Source organism: Stomoxys calcitrans, chromosome 4 (assembly GCF_963082655.1).
Source record: "Stomoxys calcitrans chromosome 4, idStoCalc2.1, whole genome shotgun sequence".
NCBI classification, from domain to species: domain Eukaryota; kingdom Metazoa; phylum Arthropoda; class Insecta; order Diptera; family Muscidae; genus Stomoxys; species Stomoxys calcitrans.
In genome coordinates, this window is record NC_081555.1 from 130,715,543 (window position 1) to 130,729,447 (window position 13,905).

Sequence of the window (13,905 nt, forward strand, 5' to 3'; positions counted from 1 at the left end):
ATATTTTTTTTGCACACGTCGGTTAAAAAATTGGAGAAAAATAGGACAAAATATAGTACTCTTCTCTTGCCGGCTACTTTTGGTTAGTTTTTTATACCAGCCGCAATATTTGTCCGATTTGCCTGAAATTTTGCATGTGGTGTTCTGTTATAACTATCAAAAGCTGTGCCAAGTGCGGTCCAAATCAGTCTATAAGCTGATATAACTCCCATGTAAACCGGTCTCTTGATTATACTTGTTCGGTTCCTAGAAGCTTTAATTTTTGCTGGTTTGACAGAAGTTGGGTATGTGAAATAAAATTATGCCCTTCAACTAAATTTTGTTTTGTATACATTTTTAGCAAAATCCATGGTGATGGGTTTCCATGATTCGGCCCGGCCGAACTTAGCACGCTGTTACTTGTTTTAGTACGTTGCGTATTTTAAAGGCGCCTTTTATCGATATAAAGACTCTTTTTAATGCAGGGAGAGCCAATTTTTTCGTAAGAGAGGTGATCCGAAGACTTTAAAACTTGTTTAAAGCATCTGTTAGTGACTGGGAGGGTAAACGGGTTATTTGTGATGCAAACACATTTACCTGCAATCTGTCAGTATAATTATCGCTTTTTGACGTTGTGAAAGTTTCGGGGTTCACCCAGGACTCCACCTTGTACTAAAATTTAAACCTAGTTTTAAAAATTTTTCAAAAACTTTTACGGTTCCCCCCTTTTTTTGCAATCGCCCGATTTCAAAGCCGTTTGATATGTAAAAGCTTATGACCCTTAATATTACTGGTGAATTAGAGAAATCGGTTCAGATTTAGATATATGTACCATATATATATTGCCTGATTTTCACTTCACTTCACTATTAACGAAAATTTTACAATGCTTTCCTCGACGAGCACCACATTATTTGAACAGTTTGTTCGAAATCGTTTCAGATTTAGATGTAGCTTCTATATATATGTTCGTCAGATTTTGGATAATTTGCCATAATGTTGTTATTTTTCAACAGTAGTTATTACAGTTTGAACATATTTTCACGAAATTTGGTTGGGATAATCCCCGACCTGAAAACATCCGCCGAGGTTCCTCAAAATTGGTTCAGATACAATACAGCTCACACTTTGTACTTCGTATAGGGTAGGGGTGTAGAGTATTTATACAGCCGGGGCAACGCCAGTCTTAACTTTTACCTTTCTTTACTGGTATATTTTAATTTTTAAATTCTTTTGTAATATTTTGTCTCATAAAAACTTGAAATTGGCCCATGAGGGGATCGAACCCGCGACCTTCGCGTTATTAGCACGACGCTCTAACCAACTGAGCTAATGGGCCACATATGCTATTATGAAATATGTATATATTTTTTAATGGCTAAACTCGAAACAACGTAGACAAGGAAAAATAAAAACAAATGCGCCCAACGTGGGGCTCGAACCCACGACCCTGAGATTAAGAGTCTCATGCTCTACCGACTGAGCTAGCCGGGCATGTCCACAAATCAATGCATCTATTGTTCACACTGTCCGACAAAAAAATGCATACAAATTAAAAATTAAAATTTAAATATGTTTTACAGACAACAGATGCAGTAGAATTTCATATAAAAATGCTGAAATTGAAAAAAATATTTGCTTACAAGCACCGATGGTGACGAAGATCACCATGTAAAATTAAACAAGTAAAAACGCATAAGTTCGGCCACCACCAACATTTAGTTACCCAACACCATGGATGTATTTATAATCCTCTTTAATTATAATTCTACTATAGGTCAATCTTAATCATATTTGGTTAAGGTGCCGAGAAGCTTTAAACAAATAACTGTTCCAAATTTCAAAGAAATTGGGTAATAAATGCGGCTTTTATGGCCTTAGGACCCTAAATCGGCAGAATGGTCTATATGATAGCTATATCTAGATATGACCCGATCTGGATAATATACGTGTCGGAAGTCTTAATACAACATACTATATCAAATTTCCCCCAACTCAAGTCGATCTATAGGCAGCTATTTTTAAAAATGATCCGATCTGGACCATATATGGTTTGGATGTTGGGCGTCTTAAAGCAGCTCTCTGTTTCCAACTTCAGCGAAATCGGATAATAAATGCCCTTTTTTATGGTACTTAGACCCTGAAGCTGAAGATCGGTCTATATGGCAGCTTTATCTAAATGCAGCTTGATCTGTACCATAGGTTAGGTTAGGTTTAAGTGACAGTCTGCCATCAGACTCACTTAGACGCTTTCGTCCATTGTGATACCACAGGAACAGAAGATACCTATTTCCTACCGTTGAACCATCCAGATCGTTTTAAAAGCTCAAAAACTTGCGAATGTTCACATCCACTAAATCAGAGAGTTCAAAGAAATAAGAACCTAAACCTATACACACAGAAGGTTTTCTATAGTCTCTTCTTCTTCGATGTTTTCAAAAAATCAGACAGGTTCTCAAAGAAATGAAAACCTAAAGCCACACACACAGAAGGTGTTCTATAGTCTCTTCTTCTTCGATATCCTTCTGCAAAAGTCGTTGCAGGCAACCTTCAGCCCGTCAGCATGTTTTCCGTTTAGAAAATGACCTGTCGTGACGGACGGACTGAGACGTCTGTCCTAACCAGTGACAGCAAAGCGGTAGACCTCTTCCAGTCTAGATTATACCACATAGTTTTGGAATGCTTGCAGCCCCTCTTTGTGGCCATCTATTATTCGTTGTCCTGTCCCATGTCGCTAGAGGCATACCCACAGATTTCAGTATTCCTGGAATGTGTAGGGTAGTCACTAGTCTCGCAATCTTGTCCGCTTTACAATTCTCTGTGGTCCGGCATCCAGAACAGCTGAATTTTGAACTTTTCAGCCACCTCATTGAGAGATCTGTGCCAGTCGAGGGCGGTTTTTGTATTCAGAAATACTTTCTCCAGGGTTTTAATGGCTGTCTGAGAAGATATTTATGCCAATCGTCGTTATGACATTATATGTTAGCCATTGATACGCCAAAGCCCATATGGTCTAGTCTAATTGCGGATTTTTTAAAAGAACGTAAATGCATTTTTAATAAAACTTAGAATGAACTTTAATCAAATATACTTTTTTTACACTTTTTTTCTAAAGCAAGCTAATAGTAACAGCTGATAACTGACAGAAGAAAGAACGCAATTGCAGAGTCACAAGCTGTGAAAAAATTTGTCAACGCCGACTATATGAAAAATCCGCAATTACTTCTTGGGCGACCCAATATTTCCAAATATATAGACCATATTTGATAAGGATATCGACGAACATTATAAAACTCACTATTCGCAATTTCAGCGAAATCGGGTAATAAATGCACCTGCTATGGACTTAAGACCCTACATTGGCAAACCGGTCAAAATGATAGCCACATGTTTGTAAATATGGACCTATTTGTAAATATGGTCCGGGTCGGTTGTCGGAGCCCTTAGTAGAAATACTGTTTCAAATTTCGGCGAAATCGAAAAAAAGGAGGCCTTTATGGATTTAAGACCGTTAACCGGCAGATGGGTTATATAGCAGATATATCTTCCTCCTCTCGAGGCCTTTCAAATGTCGTTTAAAAACCAGTAAGGAAAGGCAAAAGTCGGATGCTGCCGATAATAAAAAACCCTACACCACGAAGTCAAGGTACAACTTTTAACACGTTGAGAACCTATGTCAACATCTAGTCAGATTTTAACTTTGTTATGCCTTTTAAAATATCGAATATAACCTTGCAAGATTTTCTTACATTAAGATCTAAATTGTGACTGTTATTGTCTTAAAATCGTATATCGGCTAAAATTAAAGATTTGATAAAATTGTGTGCACATGTTGTAAGATCGGACACAAAGTTATAATACGCAGTACCACAGTGGTGGTGTAGGGTATAAATATACTGTGGCCCATGAGGGGATCGAACCCGCGACCTTCGCGTTATTAGCACGACGCTCTAACCAACTGAGCTAATGGGCCTTGCTTTTTGATAGAAGGACATCTTTATTGCCCCAACAATTTGCAAAATTTATATAACAAAAGAGTAAATAACAAATACATTCAAAAATTAAGTCGCCCAACGTGGGGCTCGAACCCACGACCCTGAGATTAAGAGTCTCATGCTCTACCGACTGAGCTAGCCGGGCATTATACAAGTACTGTTAAACATTCTCATTAAAATTCTGAATATTGAAAGTAAGAACCAATTACAAAATTTAGAAAAATTAAGACCAGATGGGGGATTAAATTTCGTATACATTGACTTGACTGTACAATCAGTTCACATAAAGTAAAGCAAACAATTTTTATCTAGAATATACCAACCCCGTATATCACATGGACTGCATCTATTGTGTTAATTCTGGATTATTTATTGAATAGTTATTATGATTATTCTATTCATAGAGTTTCTATTTATTTTTTAGTTATTTTTTGTTATTTTTCATTTATTAGATATTAATTTAGAATTAATTTTTTAAACCATTTTTTATTTATTTCTTACTTCTTTTTTTTACCCAACCTAATATACAATCTTTCTATAAGTCCGTCCATATATTGAAATTGTCAAGGACAATGAAATATGAAAAGACGTCCGACCTTGAGGCTGGGGCTGGCTTCTTTCTGCCTAATTTACCTTTACCATAATTTTCTCCACACATTCATTCAAAAACAGTTTTGTGGCCCATGAGGGGATCGAACCCGCGACCTTCGCGTTATTAGCACGACGCTCTAACCAACTGAGCTAATGGGCCTCGGCATCATTATCGCAACAACACTGTTTTATCAACATATTATAATCAATTAGAAAAATAAATAAATACTCATATTTTTCTATATAAAATACTTCGCCCAACGTGGGGCTCGAACCCACGACCCTGAGATTAAGAGTCTCATGCTCTACCGACTGAGCTAGCCGGGCGTGTCCTCGTTTAAATACATTTATTGATCATAGTTTTCTAAAATAATTTTAATAAAAAATTTTGAAAATAAGAATTTTTATAGTCTACGGTTCGACTCAGAATCACTTTCTGATTCAATTTACCTATGTCCGGCTGTCTGTTCGTGTTATTTTGAGTACAAGGTACAAGTTGCAATTTTTTCCGATCGTCTTTAAATATGGCACAGACATCTTTTTTATCCTAGCGATGAAGCATATTTAAATTGAAAAAAGCAAAAGCTCGCTAAGTTCGGCCGGCCCGGATCTTATATACCCTCCACCATGAATCGCATTTGTCAGATTCTTTTCCCAGTAATAATGAATCTTGGATTCCGCTAAAAATGTATCCTTATTAACTGAGTTTGTATTTGAATTATTTTGGTCTTAAGAAGTCATACCGGTACTTAGGGGGACCTATATCATAATATTTGGCATGTATGTTGAAAGTCATAATTCAAGTCTTTGCTCCAAATTTCAGACAAATCGGATGAAAATTGAAACTTCTAAGGGCTCAAGAAGTCAAATCCGGGGATCGGTTTATATGGGGGCTGTATTTGTTTATAGACCGATTTGGAAAATATATGGCATGGATGTTGGAAGTCATAATTGAAATCTTTGTTTAAAATTTCTGCCAAATTGAGGTTTCTAAGGGCTCAAGAAGTTAAATACGGAGAACGGTTTTTATAGGTGCTTTGTCTGTTTGAAGACCGATTCGGATCATACTTGGTATGGTTGTTGAAAGTTATAACACAAGCCTTTGTTCCAAATTTCACTCAAATCGGATGAAATTTGAGGCTTCTAAGGGCTCATGAATTCAAATCCAGGGTCGGTTTATATGGGGGCTTTATCTGTTTATGGACCGATTCGAATCATACTTGGCATGGATGTTAAAAGTCATAACAAGTCTTTTTTCCAAATTTCAGCCAAATCCGAAGAAAATTTAAGCATTTAGGGTCTCAAGAAGTCATATCGGGGGATCGCTTTATATGGGGGCTATATCTGTTTATAAACCGATTCGGATCATATTTGGCATAGATATTGGAAATCAAAACTCAAGCCTTTGTTCGAATTTCAGTCAAATCAGCTGAAAATTGAGGCTTCTAAGGGCTCAAGAAGTCACCGGGGATCGGTATATATGGACCTATATCCAAATCTGAACCGATACAACCCATTGGGAACAAACTACATCAATAAGAAATAGCTATGCAACATTTTAAGCAGCTAGCTTTGCGCGTTCTATCACTATAGTGATTTCGACAGACGGACGGACGGAAATTGTTGGATAGACTCAGAATGTCGAGACGGTCCAGAATATGTATACTTTATGAGGTCGCAGATCAATATTTCGAGGTGTTACAAACAGAATGACTAGACTAGTATACCCCCATCCTATGGGCGTGGGTATACTAATTGCCATGCTATTGGAACCATATCAGGTTATAGACCGATTCGGACCATACTTGGTTTGGATGTTAGAGACCATAGTAACTGTGCAAAATTTCAGCCAATCAGCCTATAGGAGCTCAAGAAGTAATATCGGGAAATCGGTTTGTAAGAAAGCTATATCAAATTATAGACCGATTCCAACCATATTTAGCACGCATGTTGAAAGTCTTAGCAAAAGTCGTTGTATAAAATTTCAACCAAATCGGATAAGAATTGCGCCATCTATATGCTTAAAATGTATTATCGGGAGATAATTTTCTTTGGAATCTATATCATGTTATGAACAGATTTGGACCATACTTAGAATAGTTTTTGGAAGTCAAAGGAGAAAAGACTCCATGCATAATTTTCAAATCTTTTTATTAGGTGCAATATGACCATTTATATAAAAGATACCTCATAGAGGGAAGATTGTTAGCTTAGCCATATGGAATCAAAATATAGATTAATATGGGACAATATTCTAGACAGTGCATTTGTCCAACGCCTGTTACAGCAAGAAGTAAAGTATTTAGTAAAATATTCGAGCGGCTATACTTATTCGAATGGAAGCGTAATTTGGGTAGACATACGGACGGAGGGATCTCTGAAGATTCATCGACTTAAAAAGGTTCCCAGTTATCATCAAAAGAATTAAGACCTTATTTCACATTAACTACTATTATGCAGGATACTAAAAATCACAAGGAATTCCTGGATCTAAACATAGTGTCGAAAGATTCGCAAATCGTATATTTTAGGTCATGGTTAATTTCAACAAAGCAGTTTGTGGTACATGAGAGGATCAAATCCCGCGACCTTAATGATATAGCGACTGTTTTATAGAGAGGGAACCTGAACGCAGGAACACTGAGATGTTTAGCGTAAGAGCCACAAGGGGATCCACCTCGAAGTAATCCGAGAGCGGTGCCGAGGTGGTTTGCATATCCCGAGAGAAAAGGTAGGCTTTAAGCCGGTAGAGACCAAGCCTGGCATACGGCGACGGCAATAGTTAGATGCGTAAGGCATCCAGCTTATGACAAAAAAAAAAAATAAATCAACTGAGCTTACGGGCCCAATACTAAAAAAAGTGCAAATGCGCCCAACGTGGGGCTCGAACCCACGACCCTGAGATTAAGAGTCTCATGCTCTACCGACTGAGCTAGCCGGGCATTTGAAATGGCATTTTTACACAAAATTTTCGACACAAAATTTCTCCCACATATTTCCTCTAAACATACATGTTTTAACATTAAAATGGAAATCTATTTATGCTCAAGATGGATAGTTGTCTAAACAATTATCACTTGGGTAATACAATCGTCAATACTTCAGAATGATAAGATAATTCTAGACGGTTAATTATTTTAATTTTGATCGCTAATAAATTTGATGAAAATAAAATTTAATGTTTTAATCTTTATTTACATAGGATTTAAAAATTTTTAATTAACTTTGAATACCAACCCCCAACACTTTATATATCTATCATCTTATTACATCCACTACCATAGGATGGGTGGTTTACTAATCTAGTCATTCCGTATATTCTTGATAGTCTCGACATTCTGAGTCGATCAAGCCATGTCCGTCCCTCTGTCGAAATCGCGATAGCGATCTAGCAGCTAGCTGTACGAAATTTTGCACAGATACTTCTTATTGATGTAGGTCGTTGGGGATTGCAAATGCGCCATATCGGCTCAGATTTGGATATAGCTCCCAAATGAAGTGGTCCTTCGACTTGACATCTTAAGGTCCTATAAGCTGTTCTTTTTAACCGATTGGGTCTGAAATTTTGTACATAGTGTTCCGTTACGACTTGCAACAATTGTGCCAAGTATGGTCTGAATCGGTCTATAACTTAATATAGCTCCCATATAAACCGATCTGCTGATTTGACATTTTGAGCCCCTAAAAGCCGCAATTGTTACCCGATTGAGCTGACATTTGGCACATAGTGTTCTGTTTCGACTTTCAACAATCTTGCCAAGTATAGTCTTAATCGATCCCTAACCTGATATAGCCCCCATATAAACCGATCTCCTGATTTGACATCTATAGCCCCTGCAAGCCTCAATTTTTATCCGATGGGGCCGAAGATGGAATATAATTCGCATATATGGGCCGGAGCTCCAAAATCATCCTTGGAACTGCTTGACCGCGTCCAGAGGCGTTGGTGTTGATTGGTGATGGTAGGGTATCCATCTCTATTATTTCGCTTGAACATTGTCGAAATTTGGGTTGTGTGGCGCTGTTCCATGGATTCGTCCACGGTGTGTGTTCTTCGGAAATCAGTCTTCTGATTCCTGACTTGAGGTTGTTTGTCAGAAATACAAGGTTTTTCTAGAAACGCGCACCGGTTTGTAATCGATTGGCCAGCTGATCGGAGAATTCTTTCTTCGAGAGAATTCTTTTTTCGCAAGGACGGTTCGTATATGGAATTGATTTCCGGCGGACGTTTTTTCCGCCACTTACGACATCCAGAAATTCAAAGCAAGTGTCAATAACCACTGCTCCCTCTTTCCCCCCTCCTATCCTTAACTATCCTTTTCAACGCAGTGCACTGCATATATAGTGGACATCCTCTGCGTGTTGATTGATTGAAAAAAAAAGAATCCATGGTGGTGAGTTCCCTAGATTCGGACCGGCCGAACTTAGTACACTTTTACTTGATTTATTATAACTTTACTATATCCACAATGGGTCCATCTGGGTAATTTTGGTTCAGGTACCGAGAAACCTTATGTAAGTTATAGATTAAAATGTCAAAGAAGACGGTTAGTAAATGAGACTTTTATTAGCGTAAGACCTAAATCAGCGGACCTGAGAGTAGCTATATCTAAAAAAAGGTCTAATGTATACCATGTTCGGTTCGGTTATCGGTTGGCCTAGCACAACTCACTGCTCCAGATTTCAACCAAATCAGGTAATAAATGTGCTTAAGACCTTAAACCCGCAGATAGTGCTTAAGACCTTAAACCAGCAGATCAGCTGTTGATTACACTCGGTTGTGATATCAGGTGGCCAAATCCAAATCAATGTTCCAAATTTCAGCAAAATCGGATAATAAATGCGCCTTTTATGTGCTTTAAACCTTAACTCGGCACTTCGGTCTATTTTGCAGCTAAATTCAAGCGTGATGTGGACCATACTTGGTTAGGATATCGGGTAGCCCAACCCATCTCACTGTTCCAAATTTCAGCGTAACCCGGTTATAAATGCGCCTTTTATTGGCTTAAGACCCTGAATTCGCGGATAGGTCCATATGACAGTTATAAATATATAAATATGGTCCATACTCCGTTCGGATATCGGGTGCTCCACTGCAACTCGCTGTTCCGAATTTCAGTGAAATCGTGTAACAAATGCGCCATTTACGCGCTTAAGGCCCTAAGTCCCTAGACCAATTTACGGCAGCTATATCCAAATGTTGTCTGATGTGGACCATATTCGGTCCAGATGTCGGGTAACCCAACCCAACTCACCAAACGCGACCTTTGTGAGCTCGAAACTTTAAATCAGAACATCGGTCTATATGCCAGCTATATGCAAATATGATCCGAACTTAAACTGCGTATTAAAGAAATACGGATCTGTGAAAAGTCTCAATTAAATATCTCAATTTTTGAAGGCTGTACACGAAACAGGCTGATTTTTGGTTCATATTATGCTCTCCAATGGCATTTAATAGTTGTTTGCCAAATTTTGTTTCTATAAGTACAGTATTTAAGGTCTTTTAAGTTAAAACCACATATATTAATTTAAATATTGCCGCATATTTGCACAAAGCATATTCTGCTGTTGCCGATATTTAATGGCCTGTTATAGTTATATTATAAATCCCCACTCTATATCCTTCTTTATTCTGATATTTTGTAGAACTTTTATTATTATACGGAAATTTCCCATAAGGCACATAATGGGCAATAGCTTTTTTACACTGCGACCTAACGGACCTACCATATTTGAAGAGCCAGGATTTTTCAAGTTTCTAAATCTCTCAAAAGATAGTATTTTGTGGCCCATGAGGGGATCGAACCCGCGACCTTCGCGTTATTAGCACGACGCTCTAACCAACTGAGCTAATGGGCCAATAGACATTAAAGTATGAAATCATCATTATGAGAAATACTACAAACAGATTTTTTTTGATAGAGCAAAAAAAAAGTACTTCGCCCAACGTGGGGCTCGAACCCACGACCCTGAGATTAAGAGTCTCATGCTCTACCGACTGAGCTAGCCGGGCATGTTGTGTAAGTAAATTTAGGCAAATGTTGAGCAGGGATTTTTTTTTACAGCATTAGAGGTTTAGAGATTATATCAGATTTTGCTAAAAGCTATAGTCCCCAATATCTGTGATAAATACGATACACAAACCTTGAGTTTTAAATATGGCATACTTTTAAACTGATACCTACACCTATTTGACATATTCAGATCATGGTACGTTTATTTAAGAATATTTGAATTTGGAAAGGATGAAAGTCTATGCAATGTAGATCTACTTTTTAATATAGACTACAAATATAAAGGGAAGCTGTCACGAAGTGTTACCAATGGCAGCTACACGACACTAGTTTTATTAACAGTTCATTATATTGTTTACAAACCACCAAAAGCATTTGCTACTCAGTTGAGAATAATGTGATCATCCTGTTATGTGTACAGAATTTCATCAAAATCGGCGGTAAGCTCAAAGCCTTTCGGAGCTACACAGTCCGAGTTATGGGCGTGGGCGACGAAAGTACATGTAGCACTGTGAAACAGCGAAACTATCGGTAGGACGACAATCCTAAGAGGAGATTCGGATCATGAGAAGACGAGGCTGTTTCTGAAAGAATGTAAGAAGGAGGACAGTATAGCTTTCGGTATCAAACGGGGACACATAGGATTACGAGCTCGCTTATGCAAAATAGGTGCGGCAAGTGATAGCATGAGTATGTGGTATTCCCCACTGATGATGCGTTTGAGCATTTCCTATGTCTTTGCCCGGGTTTCGCCGCTAACAGAACCTGCACATAGGTAGGCGAACAATACCAATCATGAACCGACTTAGGGGCGTGGTATGGAAAACAATTAAGAATTTTGCCAGTAACACGGAATTCCGGATTTGGATTTTCTTCTTCGAGGTTACTTTTAGTGTTCCGAGAGCACAACAAGCCGGCGTAGATGTATGTCGATAGTGGCATGGGACGTTTTAATATCCACACCCTCTTTTCAACCCAGTCTAACCGACACCTAAGCAAAACAAGTGAAAACCTGTAAAGTTCGTCAGTGCCAAACTTTGGATACCCATCACCATGGATAATTTAACATCCTCTTTTATAACAACTGCACTACCATATCCATAGTAATATTAAAATGAGGGCTGGTCTGGAGCATATATGATTCAGGTCCCGAGAACTCTTAAACAAGTCACAGTTTCAGTGAAATCGGTCAACAAATCCCATAAGAATTAAGAGCCTAAATTGGAAGACCGGTCTATATGGCAGCTAAATATGAATAAACACCTATCTGAACCATATATGAGTCGGCTTAAAATAACTCACAATTTAAAATTTCAGCGAAATCGGATAAAAATTGCGGGCCGAATCTTATTTATCCTCCACCATGAATCGCATTTGACAAGTTCTTTTCTCAGTATCTCTTTATATGCAAAATATGGAAAATGGATAAAAATTCCTATATTATTGGAGCTGTATCAGTATATGGAACGATTCGGCCCATACTTGGTTTGGATTTCGGAAGCTATTGTTAAAGCCAATGGCACAATTTCGGCCAAATCCAACAAAAACTGCGCCTAGGCTTAGGAAGTAAAATCGGAAGCAAAATCAGGTTATGAACCGATTTAGAATATACATTGCAAGTATATTCGAAGTAATGGGAGAAGGCGTTGTGAAAAATTTCAAGCAAGTCAGATGAAAACTGCGCCCTATAGTCTCAAGAAGTGCACCGATTCAGACCATACTTGATACATCTGTTGTATGTGACAGAAAACGTCAGTGTCATTTCCACCGAATATAATAAGAATAGCGCTCTCCAGAGGATCAAGAAGTATAATCGGGAGATCGGTTAATATGGGAACTATATCACTAAACATGGACCGACTTGGTCCATTTGCAATCGCAACCTACCTACACTTGTAAGAAGTATTTGTGCAAAATTTCAAACGGGTAGCTTTACTCCTTCCAATGCTTTCGACAGACGTAAAGACGGACAGGGCTAGGTCAACTTGAAATGTCATGACAATCAAAAACATATACATACACTTTATGAGGCTTAGAAGAATATTTCGAGTTATTACAAATGGAATGACGAAATAAGTATACTGGGGGTATAACCCATGGTGGAGTGTTGAGATCATCTATGTATTTTGTGGAATTTCGATCACGTTTTCATATTATAAGAATCAAGTGATCAGTAGGACATACAACTTATTCTATATGCCACAAATACTATAAATTAAATATTTTAGAGATTTTTTATGATGATTTAAGTTATTACAAAGTTCAGGCGGATAGGTTATTTACGAGTAAAAATATCTTCTCCAAAAGATAACTTGAAAGTGCAGTTGTATTCCAAAGTATACTATCCACACCTTGATTTTTCACCGGTAATGGTCATAATTGGCCCATTAGCTCAGTTGGTTAGAGCGTCGTGCTAATAACGCGAAGGTCGCGGGTTCGATCCCCTCATGGGCCAAATATATATTTTTGATGTGTTCTTACCTTATATGTATATATTACATATCAAAGAGTTTACAATTATAAAAGAGCAGTGATGTGCTTGTTCTATCTAATATCGTATAAAACAGCGTTCAAGTTTATACATGTTCGCTTACGAGACACAAATTTTTATTGGTTTCTTCTCTGTTGTCATTCGCAAGCCGAAAACTATTTTAAATTTTTTAAGCTGTAATTCTTAGTTAAACGGATTTTTTTTATTTTATTGCGTTTTATGTGGGTTATAGATGTTTTTTTTTTGGCGATTTTACAAAAAGTTGAATATAATAATTTCATACCAAATCTATCATACATCCCTTTGGTATGAATATAGTCTTCAACTTTGCTAGTTTATGATCTTGTTAATCGCTTGTGTAATCAAAGATTCTTTGTTACATATTACAAAATATTTTGTGGCCCATGAGGGGATCGAACCCGCGACCTTCGCGTTATTAGCACGACGCTCTAACCAACTGAGCTAATGGGCCATATATATATGCATATAAATTTAGTTAATTTTTTAATTCATAGGTTTAGGTTTAAGTTAAGTAGATAAACACTTGTGCGTACATAAAAATTTGTCAATAAGAATATTCTCATTGTCGAAAAGGATCGACGAAAATATTTTCAAACTTTAGCCAATTCTGCATAATGTGTCAAAGACGAGTACAATAACAGACATAAAAAATAGTGGGTGTTCATTGCGCAAATTTTGTTATATGAAATGGTTTAATGGTAACTTTTACTAATGTTGTTTTGATTTCGAGAATAATGAAACGAGTTAACTTAAAATGCTTACATCTCCTCAATTGACCTTTCACTCAAGAAATTCATAAGTCTTGAACAAT

General features: G+C 37.5%; 11 non-coding genes across 11 annotated transcripts; 1 reads left to right on the top strand and 10 right to left on the bottom strand.

Annotated features, from left to right (window-relative positions):
* Positions 1 to 1,244: 1,244 nt before the first annotated feature.
* Trnai-aau (transfer RNA isoleucine (anticodon AAU)) lies at positions 1,245 to 1,318 on the bottom strand. The gene has a single exon. It is a non-coding gene; the product is annotated as a tRNA-Ile (tRNA).
* Positions 1,319 to 1,400: 82 nt separating this feature from the next.
* Positions 1,401 to 1,473, bottom strand: Trnak-cuu (transfer RNA lysine (anticodon CUU)). The gene has a single exon. It is a non-coding gene; the product is annotated as a tRNA-Lys (tRNA).
* Positions 1,474 to 3,878: 2,405 nt separating this feature from the next.
* Positions 3,879 to 3,952, bottom strand: Trnai-aau (transfer RNA isoleucine (anticodon AAU)). Its single transcript has one exon. It is a non-coding gene; the product is annotated as a tRNA-Ile (tRNA).
* A 94-nt stretch (positions 3,953 to 4,046) lies between these two features.
* On the bottom strand, positions 4,047 to 4,119 carry Trnak-cuu (transfer RNA lysine (anticodon CUU)). The gene has a single exon. It is a non-coding gene; the product is annotated as a tRNA-Lys (tRNA).
* Positions 4,120 to 4,651: 532 nt separating this feature from the next.
* Trnai-aau (transfer RNA isoleucine (anticodon AAU)) lies at positions 4,652 to 4,725 on the bottom strand. Its single transcript has one exon. It is a non-coding gene; the product is annotated as a tRNA-Ile (tRNA).
* A 94-nt stretch (positions 4,726 to 4,819) lies between these two features.
* Positions 4,820 to 4,892, bottom strand: Trnak-cuu (transfer RNA lysine (anticodon CUU)). The gene has a single exon. It is a non-coding gene; the product is annotated as a tRNA-Lys (tRNA).
* Positions 4,893 to 7,434: 2,542 nt separating this feature from the next.
* On the bottom strand, positions 7,435 to 7,507 carry Trnak-cuu (transfer RNA lysine (anticodon CUU)). The gene has a single exon. It is a non-coding gene; the product is annotated as a tRNA-Lys (tRNA).
* A 2,846-nt stretch (positions 7,508 to 10,353) lies between these two features.
* Trnai-aau (transfer RNA isoleucine (anticodon AAU)) lies at positions 10,354 to 10,427 on the bottom strand. The gene has a single exon. It is a non-coding gene; the product is annotated as a tRNA-Ile (tRNA).
* An 81-nt stretch (positions 10,428 to 10,508) lies between these two features.
* Positions 10,509 to 10,581, bottom strand: Trnak-cuu (transfer RNA lysine (anticodon CUU)). The gene has a single exon. It is a non-coding gene; the product is annotated as a tRNA-Lys (tRNA).
* Positions 10,582 to 12,963: 2,382 nt separating this feature from the next.
* Trnai-aau (transfer RNA isoleucine (anticodon AAU)) lies at positions 12,964 to 13,037 on the top strand. The gene has a single exon. It is a non-coding gene; the product is annotated as a tRNA-Ile (tRNA).
* A 434-nt stretch (positions 13,038 to 13,471) lies between these two features.
* Trnai-aau (transfer RNA isoleucine (anticodon AAU)) lies at positions 13,472 to 13,545 on the bottom strand. The gene has a single exon. It is a non-coding gene; the product is annotated as a tRNA-Ile (tRNA).
* Positions 13,546 to 13,905: the final 360 nt, after the last annotated feature.